Below are 18,831 nucleotides of genomic sequence, written 5' to 3'. Positions count from 1 at the left end.
GCTTTCTGTGTTTTGTCAGGAAGCCTCTATGTGCAGGTCTCTATATTCACTCATCACAAGATCCAAAATGATCACTAGAAAATTTGACTTTCCAATTGTCCTAAATTCTACTGAAGTTTAGGTAATTCTCTTATATGTAATTTGGAATAACAGCCTTCTGCCTTAATTTCTTCTATTATTTGGAGCCAGGTTGTCTAATTGGGAATTATCCAATTTTTTTCCCTTTGTAGGTTCTTTCTTTTGTCTAATTCACAACATAATTGCATACAAAAGACAAAAGAAACTAACTTAAGTGTTTTAAAATTTTAATTGTAATTCTATCTTTGTCTCCAATTAACATGAATAATAAAAAAAATAGTACCAGTGGTACTCCTGTACCACTGTTCAGTTGGGGGATTGTCTCAAAAAATTTTTAAGCATTCTAAAAATGGGGACAATAAGAGAAAGACCCATGAGAACAATTATATTATAATTAGCATTTCATTGATTGATAATTACTCAAGTAGTTTTAGTTAGATGAAAGATATAATATAAAGTGCTTTCACCATGATGATTGCAGTGCTACTACATTTCAAACTACACAGAGTAGATATTCTTATCCCTAGGGTTTCCAGTTTATTTTTCATGGCATAACTCTCAAAATAAAATTAATTTTAATTCATCTTAATTTTATAAATATACAATCTAAAACTTTTTAGGGAACTGGGAGAAGAGGCCTATGTAATCAAATCAATTTTAGGACAGCACACTACCAAAAAGATTGAAAATTACTATTATTGGCAGCCATCTAGTTAGTCAACAAATTGATCTTCCTAAAACATAAATCTTATTATGTCATCTTCCTGTTCAATCAACTCCAGTGAGTCCTTATCACCTATAGAAATATAAAATTCTGTGTTAATCACGTCAGTTTAAAAAAACCTATTTTAATATTTTTTCTAATTTTACTTATTTAACTATCTGTTCATACAAATTTTTCTATGTCTATTTGAAATCTTTCCTTTTTTATAGCACATTTGTATTCCATCATATTCATATACCACAATTATTCATACATTTCTCAAATGATGGACTAGAACTAGGGGGAATGCCCAGTCTATCACTGTGCAAACTTTGCTTCTGTTCCTCCTCTGCCCATGCTCTAATTCAACCAACCTCTTCTTAGTAACTCTTCCCCCAACAACCCACTCCAAACTACCTACTCCTTTTGCTGTGAGTAGATTTTGATCTTAATTATGGAATCCCATAATTAAGAAATTTGCTTTCATCTTAAATCCTTTCTTTTCAAATTTTTTTTATCAGCATTCAAGGAGAACTACTTTCCCCCTGATAATACTGCATCGCTGGCCATCCTTTCCAACATTAGTTACACTTTTACTCAAAGCTCTTTCCCTATTTGGGACTAATGTTGAAGGTAGAGTACTTCTTGTTCCTCACTGCCACTTCCAAACTATACATCTATCATCACCTGCCTCTTCTCCTTTTGGGTTCATTCAATATACATTTAAGATCCAATAAAGATTTTGGTGGCTATTGTCTACAGATTTCTAGATCACTCTCCTTTCTTCCCTCAATAAGTTCAGTGCCTAGTCATAGTCTTTTCTTCCCAACTTTTTCCTTCATAGCAGGGGACTTCAACATACATAATGATAATCTCCCAAAAATCTTAACTTCCAAGTTCTACAATTTTATTTATTTCTATGACCTTCAGACTACCTTAGCTACACACAGAAATGGTTACAACTTCAAGTTATAATTTGCAATTACCCATAAATGTTCCACTTCCATGTTTATGAACTCTGAAATTTCTTTATCTAATATTATTTTATTCACTATTTTTCTTTCTACCTTACAACCCCCAACCCTGTTCTTCATCCTTACTGTGACCTTCAATCCTTCTACTCCATGGATCTTTCCCAGGCCATCAACCCTGCACTGGCTACATTCTCTTCCCTTCTACCATCTTGACCTCTTGGTGAACCCATTCAACTCTACATTATTCTTTATTCTGAAGTTTTTTGATCTTTTATGCCTGCTAAAATCCAGTTTTGGATTACTGCCATCATCTGCTGCATTTATTCCTAGTCATGTGTGGATGAACAAAGTAGGATAAAATAAAAAACTGCTGGCTGAGTTCATTACAAATATATATTACATAATCTAAATCTAAAAAAACTGCAGGAAGGCGATCTTTTTTATACCTCCCTACCTGATTCACAATCCCATTCACCACATTGATTTTTCAAAATCTTTTCATCCCTCGTCAAACTTCCTAAGGCACTCCTCCTCCTCTCCACTCTCAGCTTAGAGTCTTGCCTCTTATTTCACTGAAAAAAAAATGAGGCCATTTGATGAGAGTTCCTTCTTTCTCCCTTGCTCATCTCACACTACTCATATTTTTCACAACTATCTTTTTTTCAACCCATCCCACATAAAGCTGTGTTCCTCTTTTTCAAGGCAAACTCCTCTACCAACACAAATGATGCCGTTCTATTCCATCTTTTCTGGCAGATTGCCCTCTATTATTCCTACTCTCTCACTAATCTTCAATCTCGGCAGTCTACTAGATGCTTCCCTACTTACTGTACACAAACACATTCCTATTTTCTTATAATCAATAATCACTTGATCCATTCATCCCTGCTAGCTATTGTCCTACATCTCTCTTCCCTTTTATGACTAAATCCCTTGAGAAGACTATTATCAACACCTCCATTATCTTTCTCTTAACTCTATAACTAGTCTGGCATCTTACCCCATCATTTAATTAAAATTGCTTTCTCCAAAATACCAATGATCTTGTAATCACCAAATCTAATGAACTTTTCTCAATTTTCTTCCTTCTTGACCTATCTTTTGAAACTGTTAGAACATGGTTTACTCACTGATACTCTCCTCTCTAGGTTTTCATGACCTTTATTTACTTTTTTATCAGTCTCCTATGATGGGTTTTCCTCATATGCTGAATTGTTTTCCAACATCATGTTTCTTTTTTTTTTTATTATAAGCTTTTTATTTACAAGATATATGCATGGATAATTTTACAGCACTGACAATTGCCAAACCTTTTGTTCCAATTTTTCCCCTCCTTCTCCCACCCCCTCCCCCAGATGGCAGGTAGACCAATACATGTTAAATATGTTAAAGTATATGTTAAATACAATATATGTATACATGTCCATATAGTTATTTTGCTGTACAAAAAGAATCGGACTTTGAAATAGCATACAATTAACCTGTGAAGGAAATCAAAAAATACAGGCAGACAAAAATAGAGGGAATGGGAATTCTATGTAGTGGTTCACCCTCATTTCCCTGAGTTCTTTCTCTGGGTGTAACTGGTTCAATTCATTACAGCTCTATTGGGAGCTGTTTCAATCTTGGGCCTTCTTTTCTCCCTCTACTCTATTTCACCTGGTGATCTCATCAGCTTCCTTAGTCTACATCCTAACCATCTCTCCTGAGTATCACATATTCAACTACTTATTAAACATTTAGAACTGAACATCTTTAAGATATCTTAAACTCTATATCAAAAAAAATTTTTTTTACCCTTAAACCCTTATCCCTTTCATATTTCCCTAATACTATCAAGGGAACAGTCATCCTCCTATTCTCCCAACCTCAAAGGCTCCTAATCTATGTGTTATCCAGAATACTTTACTCTCTCTAATCCCTACAAAGTCCTATCTGTTGCTCTCTATTATCTTTGCAACATCTTTCTTATTTGCTCCCTTTTCTCCTCTGACACTGTCACCATCCTGACATAGGCCCTCACCACCTCACACATAGACTATTCTAAGTACCTGTTGGTCTGATACAAATCACTCCTCACCTTCAGTCTACCCCTCAGTTGTTAAATGGATCTTCTTAAAATGCAAGTCTGACTGTCATCCCACTATTAACTCCAATAGTTCTCAATTGCTTCCAAGATTAAATATAAAGTTTTCCATTTGGCTTTTAAAACCATAAAAAACCCAGCCCCTTTTTTTCTTTTTCCACCTCTTTCCACCTCATGTTGTGTATAATCCAGTGCATGTCCCATGTTATTTCTAATGCAAAAACACTGGCTTCTTGCTATTTCTTGAACATGACACTACATTTCTTGACTCTTATTTTCATTGTATATCCTGAATGCTTGGAATCCTTTCCCTCTTATCTCTATCTCTTATCTATTATGAAGTCTCAGATAAGATCTTACCTTCTCTAAGAAGGCTTTTCCCAGTCTTTAATAATCTTAATGTTTTCTAAATTTATCTCAAATACTGTGTGTGTGCGCGTGTGTGCATGTCTTTGTATGCAGCTACTTACATATTGTATATCAGATTTTGAGATCCCTGAGTACAATGATTTTTTTGGGGGGGAATCTTTTGTATCTGAGTACTTCACATAAAGCTTGGCAAATGGTAGGCACTTAATGCTTGTTGACTAGCTGACAATATTTTTCCTCTTTCCTGACATCTAACAATTTTTTGGAAAAGAAAAAAAGGGAGGAAGTTGTTGTGGCTGTGGACGCAGAGCTGAAGCAACTATGGTGGATTCCTCTGAGTCTTTAAAAATAACTTTGTCCAGTCCAGTCTCAAGATAGAGACATGTCAGTGATGGTTTGACCTCCAGCCCTGGGTGAGGTACTCTGTGTGTGGGGGGCACTGATGCTTTGAATTCCAGCCCTGGCAGAGTTCTTTGATGAAGGTCTTTGGGGACACTGAAGAGTTTCCTGATGAAGGGGAAGAGGATGGAGAAGAACTTATTGGGAATGGAATGGAGAGGGATTATTGAGCCATTCTTGAGCTAGACATTTCTGAGGCATAAGGGTTAGGCTTGGATGATGATGTGGAGAAGCTGACAGCCAGCCAGAGGGAAGCTCTGAGCAGATGCATCAGTGAGACCAGGAGACTGACCAAGGCTTGGGGCAATATATGCTAGGAGCTGTATATGATAGTGACGAAGAAAAGGAGCAATGCCCAGCCCAGACATGGTGCCTGGTGAAGGAGGGAGGAGGAGGAGGAGGACATGATGGAAGATTTGAAAGGCTACACTGTCCAAGAGTAGGTAATCATGGCAGGCTTTCCACTGGAGATCCACCATCAATTCAAGAACTTTATATGCACTCCTGTGGATGGACATGGTCACAGTGTTTTTCAAGGAGTGAATTAGCGACATGTGTAAAGAGAAGAGGGAGATCCTCCTCTGTGAATTATGAAGACTGGCAGCCCGGGAACATGTCCTTGTCTACTATCTAAGGCATCAGTAGAGCTCCTAAGGATCTTTGATGAAGCTGCCTGAGAAGTGGTGTTGGTCACGTACTCAAAGTATGATTGAATGGCCAGTAACGTCCATGTCTGCATCTCCCACCTTACCCTAGTGGAGGAACTTTTATTCCTTCAGGGAGCTGCCCAAGAGTCTTTCCCCAAATCAGCATGGTCAAGTATAACTGCAACAAATATAATTTTGTCCTGGAGTCAGTTCTGGGGTCAGTCCCCAAACCAGAAGGTGAATGTCCTATCCTGAATGTCAGTCTGCTGGTCCCTTTGAAGTCAACATGGAAGAGACAATCTACCAAAATTACCAGTGCATCCGAATACAAGAGAATCCAAACAAAGTGGCTGCGGGCAGGCTTCCTAGCTCCAAAGGTGCTCTCATTTTTGCTGATCTATGGACAGCTACAAGCCAGGAGATGAAACTGAGTTGACTTCCATAATAATCAGGATGGCTCCCTCAATACTGCTTAATGGTTTCCCTATCTTTGCTACAGTTATCTTGCCCAATCAGGTAACCCAGAGGGATGACAAAGTAGCAATAGGGGACCTGCCTGATGAGGATGTGAAGACTATTATTAGTTTATTTAAGGACCAGTAGATTGGAGAGAAGCTTTTTCCTAGCATGGCCCCTTCTATCTATGGACATGAAGGTATTAAAAGAGGCCTTGCCTTGACTCCATTGGAGGAAAACCCCAAACCTTAGGTGGCAAGCACAAGGTATGAGGTAATGGGGCTGTTGTGTGGGGATTCTGGCACAGTTCTTTAAATATGTGGAAAAAGTACCTGGCTGAGCCATCTTCATCACTGGGCAGGGGGGCCTTACCTGTGGGGCTCACTGCATATGTCCAGTGGCATCTTGTCAGTTGAGAGCGAACCTTAGAAGCTGGGGCCAGTGTTCTGGCTGACCGAGGGGTGTGCTTGATTGATGAGTTTGACCAGATGAATGATTAGGACAAGACCAACATCCATAAAGCCATGAAACAGCAAAGCATCTCCATATCCAAAGCTAGCACTGTCCCTTCTCTACAGGTCTGCTGCACTGTCATCGCTGCTGCCAATCCCATAGAGGGTGGTATGACTCCTCATTGACCACCCTCAGAGAGCCCATCACATCCCACCTTGATGTCCTGTGTATTATGAGAGATGTTGTGAATCCTTTTCAGGATGATATGCTGGTCCACTTTGTGGTTGGCATCCATGTTAAAAAATCACCCCAGCAATAAGAAATGGCAGGACTGGAACTAGCCCTGCCTAACACATATAGTATGGAACTCTTACCTCAGGAGATAAAGGAGGAGGTCCACACAAAACTTAACCAGATGGACCCAGATAAAATTGCCAAGATTAGAATGACCTAAGGAAAGAATCCATGACCACAGGGAGTATATCCCCATCATAATTCAGTACATTGAATCGATCTGAATGGCAGAAGCCCAAGCCCAAGTCACTTTTGGGACTATGTGCCATCCAGGTGATGCTAAAAAGCTTTACTGACACCCAGAAGTTCTGCATCATTATTCTGGACGCATAATAATGAGCTATTACTCTTCATCCAGAAGCAGCTAATGGCAGAACAGGTGATCTATCAGCACAAGTGCTATGGTATCCAGCAAGAAACCTTTGCGGTACCTGAGAAAGACTTTGTAGATAAGGCTTACCAGATCAACATCTACGACTTTGCTGCTTTTTATGACAGTGAACTCTTCACAATGAATAAATTCAGCCATAACCTGAAATGGAAACTTATTTATGCACTTTGCTTCTGGAAGTCAAGTCATCACTGAGCACCTTGTTTGCTTTGTGCCTTAAGAACTCACTCAAGAAGTTTTGTTAAACCACCAGTGGACATGGGAGAATGGTGCAGTCCTGTTGTGAAGTCCTGTTGATTCAGGGTTTGAACACCTTAGTTTGACCATCAGGATTCTCTTGGTTGTGGTTCTGATGGTTACAATGATCATTTTCTAAGTTCTCTTCCTTTGCTGCTTTAGATACCTATATTTTATATTTTTCTTCCTACTTTCTCTGGAGCTTGAGCTTGTGATCTAAAAAGGGGTCCCCTCATATTGGCTGGAGTCAGAGAAAATTTTACATATAATATTATGGTGGCATGAGATACCCTGGCCCTGCCCTTAGTTAACTTTGGCCAGATGAAATATTAAGAATGATTTCTTCTACTCCTGGCATTTCATTTATCATCACTGGTTGTTTCTATTATCCTTTGGTTAATAGCAGTTACAAGTGAGTTGTAAAGAGTAGCAAGTTATTACAAATAGAATGTGCCCTATCCTCAACTGAGTAGAGGTAAATGTGCATATAAAACAAAACAGAAAACTGGCAATGTGAGATGTATAATTCTGACCTGCCTGGATTTCCTCAATTGAAGAGAGTCAAACAGAAAATTGCAAATACATTATGTGATCATAAAGGCTATCTAAAGGCTCAGCCATCCTTGCTACACACACCTTTTCCCATTAGTTTGTACAGTGTGTTTCACTTTTGTAGTTTTCATTTTGCATGAGATGCTTAAAAGTGCTTACTTGGGAAAGAAAAAAAAAAGGAAGAAAAATAAAACTGATCAATAAAGTATAAAAATATATTCTGTGTAGCACCATCCATGAATATCTCTCTCATGTCTACAAAGGGTTAGAGGCAATAGTATGATGAAAAAGGTTTAATAAGATATAGTTTAATAGGCATTATTTTCTTCATCACTTAAGTCAATCAAAAATGAGATAGCACTTGGCATAAATGTCATTTTAAGGTGTAAATTAGATATAACACTGAAAATTTAATAATCAGCTCTCACAGGCTGGTCTGCTGGCTCCAGGATACCCCAGTTGGAGGTGTCTTCTCGTATCATACTTGGAGTCATACTTATTCTCTGTAATTTTGAAATATTCCTGTTTGCTTTGTAGTTAATACTTTCAAATTTTGAGTCACTGTGCATATTTTTAATTGGTTCTGTTTGCCTCATTATACCAGATTGCATATCCATCTTCTCTATATCATGCAGAGAATATCAGTTTATGCATGTTCATACCTCTTTAAATGATTTAGTAAATTACATTTTTTTGAACCCAGTAAAAATATTTGATGGTTTTCTTGCTTTTTTAATTTTAATTTTAGAAACAAAATTACAAAGAGTAGCTTGGTAAAGGGTCACTATTTGATTAAGAGAGCAATTAACAGCTTCACAGACCTGAAGTGCAGCTGTACTTCTTTATGTACTATGGTTCCCTGGAACTCATATATACTGTGTAGAGAGACACGACCAGGAGTGTTGGACTAGTTCTGTACCTAAATTATTACTAAAATGGTTAATGGATCCCAAAGTGGAGCATCATGTATGCAAAATAAAAAAAGGCAAAACTCAGCAATTATCCTTATAATTTATATTGATTGGATTACATCTCCAATGACTTAAAATGAGGAATTATGCTCATAATTGCTATTGGATCACATCTCCAATGACTTAAAATGAGGACAGATATTTTATCTAAGAGGTAAATAAATATAAAATCCCAAACTTATTGTGAATTTTGACTAAAAGTATCAATTTAAATTAGAGGAGAAAACCTCACACGTTCAAGTGTAGACAGATTCTGTTTAAAATTTTAGTGTTGTCCTTTTGGGCCCTCATTAAGCTAATTTAGAATGATTTAATATTTTAAAGTTTGAAATGCAGTTTTCATCAAAATTTTATATGATAAAGATATTTTTAAAAATAACCAAGTTCCCCAGTCTAGAGGAGAGCATAAAAGAGAGAACTGATCATTTTGATTATAAAAGAATTGAAGAGGTTTTACAAGAACTAAATCAATGCAGATGGTATTAGAATAAAAGCTGATGCATGATAATGTGAAAATATGTTTAGAAGAATTACACATGTTCTATATTGGATAAAATGCTATCTAGAAAAGGGGAGAGATAAGGAGAAAAATTGGAATATAAGGTTTTATCTTTGCATGTATTTTGAAAAATAATAGTAATATAAGATGAATAAAAGCTGATAGAAAAAAAATCTTTGCATTTTTCTGACGTCTGACATCCATTATATAAAGAGAATTGAGAACAAACCACTAATAATAAAAAACAAATCAAAACAAATCTTGAGGTTTCACCTTACATCTAACAAATTTGCAAAGATGACAAAAATGAAAATAGACAATGTTGGAGGGCTTATGGAATTTTCAACCATTTTGGAAAGCAATTTGGAATATACTTTTTTAAAAATGGTGATCAAAATGTTCATACCCTTCAGTATAAAAAGTCTACTACTAGACATGACCCAAGGTAGTCAGTAACATAAAGATAAATCCCATATATGCCAAAAAAAAATCTTAGCAACACTTTTTGTGGTAGCAAGACCTGGAAGCAAAGTGGGTCCTAATTAAAATAATTGTGAAACTCAGATGTAAAAGGACCAACATGAAGAATTCAGAGAAGCATAGGAAGTCTGACATGAAGTGATATACAGTGAAATAAGCAGAATTAAGACAATATATACATAATGGTTATAAACAATGTAAATAAATGAAAAAAAAAAGAAATAGAATGTTGTATAATTATAATGACAAAATCTGGCCTTCAAGGAGATTTGAGACAATGCACTGAAAAGGAAAAGACAATCCTGAAAAGGATTAAAGGTGGGGAAAACTGATATTTTCAGATATCATGGATGTGTTGCTTAATTTTGCTGAATGGCTTCCCCCATGCCCCCTTTTAAAATCTTTGTTTCAAAGGATGGTTCCCTGAGAGAAGGGGATGGGGGAATCAATATATTTGGAAATAGATGCAATGTAAAAACAAAAACCATCAATAAAAATAAAATAAAATATCTAGGCTACTTAAATACTTAAAATGTTTTTAGAAACATCCTGTTTATATGCTTTTAAATCAAGTGTGATTTTTACTTACATAATAAAAGTGAAGACTGTCAACATTTTGATCACTTAATAATTTACATAAATTGTTCATGGAACTTGATTAGATGATAAGCCCCAGGAATTAACTGTGAAGATGATACTAGGCAACAGAATGCAGGTGAAAAGTGTTGGCCTAGAAGTTGGAGGACTTAAGTCTGAATCCTGGCACTGCCACTTATTGCTTAGGTGGCGTCGTTCAAGTCATTTCACTTCCCTGGGCCTCAGTTTCTTCAGATCCATATAAATATTCTATCACAAGTACTCTCCTGCCTCTTTGTTCTCATTATTTTCTTTCTAAGACCTTCAGAGTTTTTCAGTTAGTCAAAGTTCAGTTTCCTTTTAGAGATCCTTTAATTTAGAAAGTTTTAGTGACTGTCCTATAGACAATATTTTTTTTCTGTTTATTCACTCTGAATCTTATAGCTAACATCATATATTAATTATTATAAATTATATGCTACATATAATAAGTTCTAACACAAATATTTCTTCCATGCTTCTTTACATGCTCCTGATAATTTCTTTCTAGGCAAAATATTCCATTTTCATGTATCAGTTTTTTTCAGTCATTCTCTAAGTGATAAGCCTTTGCTTTTGTTTCTGTACTATGGTTTTGGCACTTAATGTTTTTGTTTAACTTTTCAGGAATCCGAACATTATGTTTCTTCAAATACTATATGTTGCTATAGAGAAAAATTTGTTTTTTATTCTTTTTTATTTCCTAAAGGTCTTATTACCCTTCTACATACACATAGGTATATCATGTTATGTATCTACATACATTCATACATACATATATATATATATATATATATATATATATATATATACACATAGTAAACTCTTAATTAGTGAAGATATCAACTCTGGATAGGGGAGAAAAAATACAAAACTCTGGTCTATTTTGCTTCTGTTTAACACATATTCTAAAAATCTGAGATTTAAATTGCAATTACATAATTAGTTTAGATTTTTAAATTATGCTTTATTTTCCCTAATTTAACCAGAAAATCAGGTTTGCAACTATCTTTTTTTTGTTGTTGTTGTTTTGTAGCTTATATAAGGAACTTAAAACTTAACTTGGTGCATCAGTGAATTTAAAAAGGTATTTTTATAACTATTTGAGTACAATTTTTCAACTGTATTTCAACTGATTTCCTTTGTAATTTTATGTATTTTGAATCAATGAATTATTTTGAGGAGAGATTCATAGGCTTCACTAGATAACAAAAGGACTTTAAAAAAAAGTTAAGAACCTCACATGTTCAACATTTTTTTCAACGTGTCCTGCCTCTTAGTCATATTGTAGCAAAAAAGAAATAAAAGAATTGTATTTTAAGAGTGATGCATAGTAGAATATAATGACAATTATATGATCAAAAAAGGAGCTGAACTGGTCAAGTTTGAGAACAAGGGTAACAGATGAACAGCTAGAATCTATTACTAGTATCCACAAAATGTAGCAACCTAAAGAAAGGCCTCTAGCATGGTTGGGTGAATCTGCCGGGATACATGAATGACTGCAGATAAGAGCTCCACAGGATAAGGAAGATATAGATGACCTGCAACTTACACCAATATATGAATAAGATCAATAGATTCAACAAAGAAAGAATACTGCATTATGATTTAGAAGGTTAGTTATATTCCCAGTCCTGATGAGTTTTTAGTCAAAATAACAGTATCTTTAACTATTTTATGCCTTAGTTTCCTTATCTGCCACATGAGTTTTATACACAGATACACACACACACACACACACACACACACACACACACACGGTGATATAGTTTATATGACAGATATTGTACATATATGGTACTGATCAATTTGTCAGGATCGAATGAAATAGGGTAATGTAAGCATTTCAAAAAGTATTAAGAAAAAAAGTAATACAGATTCAAAATGTTAAATAACTTCCTAAAGACTATGATTGTTAAAAGGTAATACTTATTAGAAGTTCAAGAAGCTTTAAATAAAGTTAAAAGGAAGAAAACAGATGTTTAACCTTAATTCCCAACACAAACCAATAATCATGCCTTACATTCTAATCTATTGGAGATGATTAAGACATGGTTTTACCTGAAATATAGGTTTCTTTCAATCCTATCATCTCTATAATCTAAGAGTTCTTTGTGAGATTTCATCCAATCTATTCGCTAGAAACAGGACATGATCAGTACCCTAGAAAACCATCATTTACTTTACTTTTTGATCAGTTGAGCCTCAAAATTATTATAATTGGAATGTGGGAATTTTGCCAGTATACCTTCAGTGAACTCACTAGAGGAAAATATGATATGGTTCATCTACTGTTTGAAAAGAAATGATCACTCTACTTTGTCATGTATGCTAGTTATTTGAATTTATTTTTATTCTTTGAGAATTTTTGATATAATATCTTTGTATATGGCATTTTCTAACAAATTAAAAAATTTGCTGACTGCCCACAATAAGCCTACATATGTAACAAAAGGAAATGTGTAAAAAGTATAGTTTTGCTTTAAAAATATTAAAAAAATCTCTTAAAATACATAGACAAGAGAAGGAAATGTAGAGAAATAGGCAGAATACTATTTTAATTTAAAATATTTTTCTCATAATTTTAAGGGGAATAGATGGTTCATTGTTAGTTAAATGCTAAACAACAGGACTTGAATTCAAACCCCTTTGGCTTTAAGGTTCACTGTAGTCACTAGATAGTCTTGCTTCCCAGGCACAAGGAAAGATAGTGGCTTTACTCACAAAACCAACAAGAACTATACAAGTATAATTAGACTTAATTGAATTCCTGTTCTCTAGGAGCTTGCCCTCCTCACAGACCTTTAGGTATCTGTGATACCTTTGGGTCCTTTCCCCTCTTCCTTTGATCCTTTTGTGGTACAGGTCAACATTCATAGTTGAGTGTCTTCGCGGTTACAGTTTCACATCACTTTGCAGAACAGCTAGATCAATTCATGGATCCACAATGGTGTATCAGTGTGCCCCCTTGACTTCTAATAGCCGCTCCAATAACTCATTGTTTTTCCTTTTTATCATCCTTGTCAAACTGCTTCTGTAGTAAGGAGAAAGGGTGTCATGTTGTTACACCATGCTTCTTGGGAGCTGATTGATCTTCAGCTCCTGAGGAAAGAAGAGAGGTACCCTTCCATTGCATGAGGGTCCTAGTGTTGTAGTAAGAAGAGAGAGTGCCATTTCATGAGGTTGCATTTCTTGCTTGTTCTCCAGCCTTCTGATGGAAGAGGAGAAACAGCATTCTATTGAGTACTCTTACCTCCAATGGAAAAAGAGAAACAACTGCCTTCAGCCTGGTCTCCTCTTTAGAGAAAGGAGGTTAACATCATTCCTTTAGTCCCTCACTTGAATTGTGTAGGACCCTGAAAATCCACCCCGAGGTCAAAGTTGTACAGATACTGATGAACAAGTTCTTCCCTGGTTATCTTTTTCAGTCTCAGTGATTGTGAAACAGCATCAGCCATCTCTCAAATACCATTTCCCATCCTCCACTACCATGTTCTTTATTATCATCTCTCTTCCCTTCTTCTTTCTCACCACATCCCAAAGCAAATCTACCCATGAATTCTTCTGTGTTCGCTGGGGTGCCTGCTCCTTAGGCCAAAACAATCAAATGGCGGGGGGAATCTATGCTTTCATTTGGGATCTTTTTCTTTTCAACATTTTCCATCTTCTGGCTCTTGCTGAGACTTGGATTTTCTTTCATAAAAAGTCTCCTTGTCTTCTCTTTTCAGCACTGGCTGCACTTTACTTATTTCCCTCTAACTCAATGGTCCAAAGGAGGGGAGCTAGAATATTCTTTGGGCTATACAGATCCTTCTAGACTCTCCCTCTCCCACCATTACTCAGGAACCTTTTTGCCTCTTTGAGTTTCAGTGGATCAAAATTCTGGCAACTGCTTGATTACTGGTCTCCAAGATTTTTCTTCTATCCTCAATGAGTTCAGTGCCTGCTTCCCCAATACCTACCTTCATACTAAGGTATTTCAACATACAAACTAATATTCCCTCATACCTTACTTTCCTCAAATTATTCATTTCACATTGCCTACTTTTCTACCCTACCTCATTCACATACAGATGACCAATTCAGAGATCCACATATGTAGATTAATTCTTTTATGGAGGCAGCCGGTAGCTCAGTGGATAAGAGATTTGGGCCTGTGGGCAGAAGATCAGAGTTCAAACCTGGTCGCAGACACTTACCAACTGTATTGACACTGGACAAGTCCCTTTACCTCTATTTGCCTTACTGCACTGCAGAAGGAAATGGCAAACCATGTCAGAATATATCTTCTTTTTCTTAGCAGTGCATGGCACCTTCACAAAAACTGACCATGCAATAAGGCATAAAAACTTCAAAATGTAGAAAGACAGAAATATTTAATGTAATAAAAATTACATTCAACAAAAGATGCTAGAAAGATAGTTTAAAAATCAATTGGAAACTAAATCTAATCATAATCTAATCATAAAGAATAAGTGAGTCAAAGAACAAATCAGAGAAACAGTAATTTCATTAAGGAGAATGACAAGAATGAGACAACATACCAAAATTTATGGAATGCAACTGAAACATAACTGAAAGGAAAATATATTTCCCCAAATTCTTATATTAGCAAAATAGAAAAAGAACAGATAATGAATTGGGAATATATATATAAAAAAACTAGAAAAATCCCCAATTGAACACTAAATTGGAAATCCTGAAAATCAAATATGAGATTAGTAAGATTGAAAAATAAAAACTTCTAATCCAGGAACAGAGCCTAGATTCAATTTTAACTTTAGTCCAGAGTGCAAACCTTCAGTGGAATAACCAAGTCAGAACTCTAGACCAAATGAGAGTCTATGACAATGCAGGACCTCTCTCAATGGGTTAACAATGACTTGAGTTCTCCAACAGTCTACTGCAAGTTCCAACCAAGAATAAACCAACAGATTCAAACCTGGATTAAGAACTTGCAGAGTTCATATCAGGAGGCCAATGAACAGAACTTTCCCCAGACACACTACTTTGGAGGCACTGAAACTTGAAAGCCAAAATGAACTAGGAAAGCATCAGTACACTTTTTCCAACAGACATGTGTGGAGTGCTAACATAAAACCTAAAAGTCAAGAACAAAAGAAGGGGAAAGAGAGAGAAAAAATGGGGAAAACTCTCTCATATAAATGGGAGAAGGGCCTAAGTAGGAATCTATACAAGAGGAGTGGGAAAATGGGTAATACTTGCCTTTTATTCTTATATAAAGTTGAATAAAGGTCAAAAGAAAGAATAATACATACAGGGTTGGGTACAGAAATACATTTTACCTAACCGAGAAACATGTGGGAAAGGGATTAAGGGGGAAAAAAACTGGTATAAAAAAGAGGATTTAAAGGAGGGATTAGTCAGAAATAGAACAATTTCTTAAAGAGAAGATAGGAAAAAAAAGAAAGAAAGAAAAGTATAAGAGAAGAGGGTAGTCATAACTGTAAATGTAAATGGCATGAACTTATCCATAAAAGGGAAGAAGACAGAATGAATTAGAAACCAGAAAAAACACACTTGAGACAGAAAGATAACACATAGAGATAAAATAAGGGACTAGAACACAATCAATAAAAAATATGAGAAGGGGATCTAATCCCAAGATCATACTATAAAATTGGAATTGTCAAAATAATTTTGTACTAGGTAAAAAATAAAGAGATTGATCAGTAAAACAAATTAGATGTGTATTTTTTTTTTTGTAGGCAATTGATGTTAAATGACTTGGTCAAGGTTACATTCAGTAAGTGTCTGAGATTGGATTTGAATTCTGGTCCTCCTGACTCTAGGGCTGGTGCTCTATCTGCTATACCATCTACCTTGGTATATGTATTCATTATTCACAAAAACCATTGGCAAACCTGGAAAGTAGTATGGAAGAGACTTTGTATATGCCAACATATCCCATGCCATTTACCAAAGAAAAATTCCAAATGGGTACATAATTTATTCCAAATGGGTGCATAATTACATAAAGGATGACATAAATTAGAAGAATATGGAAGAATTTATCAAATTTACCTGTCAGATTATGAACAAGGTAAGAGTTTATGGCTAATTAAGGATATGATTCTGCTTAGTAGTTTAGGAAATGGATAGGTCAGGTTCCTATTGTTTGGTATTGCTTAGTGACAAACTGAAGTTGGCAAATAACTCTGTGGCAAAATACAAACTTTAATGGAGTTTGGCTTCCTTGGAAGATGAATTTTGAAAACTTCCTTTTCTCAATGTCTCTTTTTTGAAATTATACTACGAATTCTATGACAGGGTAGTTTATTTTACTTTTCTGAGTTTTACTGACATCTAGTGGTAACTATCGATAAACGTCATTCGGCTTCTATGACAATGCCAATGCTGATTGTTCATAGAAGTCAACTTTTAATTAACTTTATTAAAGTAGTTTAAAGTTAATTATAAAGAAAATCAATGTTTATTGTTAATAAATAAGAAAATAGGTAAGATAATTTTAATAAGCAAAATGTATATAGGAAGAAAACAGGAGGATCATAAGTTATTAAGACAATAATGAGAAACATCGATTTTAGGCTGTAGATAGTGAAAAAGATTGTTATTGTATAACATGTTCCTTATGTTTTAGTCATAATTTTCACTAGAATGAAATAAATATTTCACTCTGCTTCAATTCAACCTAACATGATATTTTATTTGGAAATAAATTCAAATGAACTAAATGATCTGTAGGATTATAAAAATCTGACCTATCTGGTTTAAACAAAGGTAGCTGTCAGATGTATAAATAGGGGATTCAATTCATTTCAACAAATATTTATTAAATGCCTATTATGTATCTATACTATGATGAGCATGGAGATCATGAAGACAAATAATATCCAGTTTTTGCTCTAAAGTAGCTTCTATCTGGGTGGGGAGATAATACAGTGAACTTAAGTGAGCAGAAGAGAGCATGAACAGGTGAAAGAAATCAGAAGAGGTACCTAAATAAAACTTGAAGTCAAAAGACTCTGAAAGGCAAAGGACTGAGTCTTTCTGAGAATGGAAAATTATTAGTGAGCATATGAAAAGATAGGAGATTTTATCTTGAGTTTAGAGAATAAACTAATACTCTAATTTGGCTGTGAGAGTTATGGAATAAAGTTATAAAGAAGGCGAAAATTAAATTTTGGAAAGCCAAAAAATAAAACTAGGGAGTTTGTGTTTTATCTGATAAGCAAAGAGGAAAAGTCACTGATTAGGTTAGGGTGAGAGAAGACTAAAATTATTGAGAAATGTTAATCTATAATTCTTCCATGTGCGCCTGAACTTACTTGTAGATATAATAGAAGTGATTATTTAATAAGATGGCATTAATTTTCCTTTATAATTACAAATTTTTCTGACTCTCATTTAAGTGAATCATATGGACATAGTGCCAATTATTTTGGAATAAACTAAGAGTTTAAGTGATTAGAACTATTCCAGTAATGGTTATTGGGTGTTGAGTCTCAGTTCTGTTTTAAATTCTTTAATAACTTTATAAATCTCAGTTTTTCCACTTCTAGTAAAAAAATAAAGGACTGGGTAGTAATTAATTTAGTACCAAGTTCCAATTTCGATGTCATCAACTAGCTGGTGGTTATCTCAAATGCAATATGTCTAATATAACCCATCCTTTCTCACACACATACATACACACACAAACAAAAACAAAACTTCCCTATTAGTATCAAAGGTTATTCAGATTAAAAAACTTGATTTTACCCTTGGATCCTTTCCCTCATTCCCCTACAGATTTAGTTGGCTGCCGTATTATTACATTACATTATTACAACATTATTACTCTAGAACATTATACGTCTTTTTCTTTGTACTCATACTGCCAGTCCCCTAGTTATAGCCTTCATTATCTCTTGCCTAAACTATTATAATAGCCTCCTTTATTGGTCTTTTTTCCAAATCCAATTCATATTTCATTCAAAGTACCAAATTGATTTTTCCTAAAGCACAGGTCTAGTTAAACTCCAGTGGCTCCTTATTGTCTCTTTTATTTACTGCCTTTTGTCTGGCATTTAAATCTCTTAAGTTGGCCCTTTTGAACTTCTTACATTCTACAGCCTCTTCATGTACACTACAATCTATCCCATCCTACTCACTCATTCCTTGCTATTCCATCATCTGTCTCCGTGTTTTTGCTTTGTTTGATATCCCCATGCCTGAAATCTTCACTATCCCAAACTTTCATATTCTCTCATCTCCTTTATGGTAAGGAAGTGGTAACTTCATCCAGGAAGCCTTTCCAGGCCCCTCCAGCTTCTATAGTGTCACCTTTCATTTATTTCATATTTATCTTGTATATTCTGATTTACATGTGTTGTCTTCCTCATTACAACATAAGCTCCTTGAAGGCAAAGGCTGTTTTATGCTTTGCCCTTTAAGTCCTTTTTACAGTGCCTAACAACACATAATAAGTGCTTAATAAATGCTTGTTGATTACTCAGTTACAAAGGAATTGGAAAGATAAATGGGTTGATAATTTGTATACTACTTTGAAATTAGCAGATAGGTTAAAGGGACTCTCTATAAATATATATATATAAAGCAAATTAGTATTTCTAGGAAAAGATCATTTAAGCACATTCATC

The 18,831-nt window shown here is 35.1% G+C and overlaps 1 protein-coding gene and 1 pseudogene across 6 annotated transcripts in view; one reads left to right on the top strand and one right to left on the bottom strand.

The window, feature by feature from the left end:
• Nucleotides 1–18,831, bottom strand: part of RSPH3 (radial spoke head 3) — a 122,110-nt gene that overhangs the window by 34,863 nt on the left and 68,416 nt on the right. The window contains exon 9 of one of the 6 annotated variants that reach the window (XM_031937550.1): nt 2,217–2,327. The exons of the other annotated variants lie outside the window; for them this stretch is intronic. The gene's annotated coding sequence lies outside the window, so the exon portion shown is untranslated. Of the gene's footprint in view, nt 1–2,216; nt 2,328–18,831 lie in introns of those variants that run through there. 6 annotated transcript variants of the gene reach the window in all.
• On the top strand, nt 4,420–7,045 carry LOC105750501 (annotated as a pseudogene).

This window comes from Sarcophilus harrisii, chromosome 4 (assembly GCF_902635505.1).
Source record: "Sarcophilus harrisii chromosome 4, mSarHar1.11, whole genome shotgun sequence".
Lineage (NCBI taxonomy): Eukaryota > Metazoa > Chordata > Mammalia > Dasyuromorphia > Dasyuridae > Sarcophilus > Sarcophilus harrisii.
The sequence above is the reverse complement of the archived record's forward strand: the minus strand, read 5'-3'. Positions and strand labels throughout refer to the sequence as shown.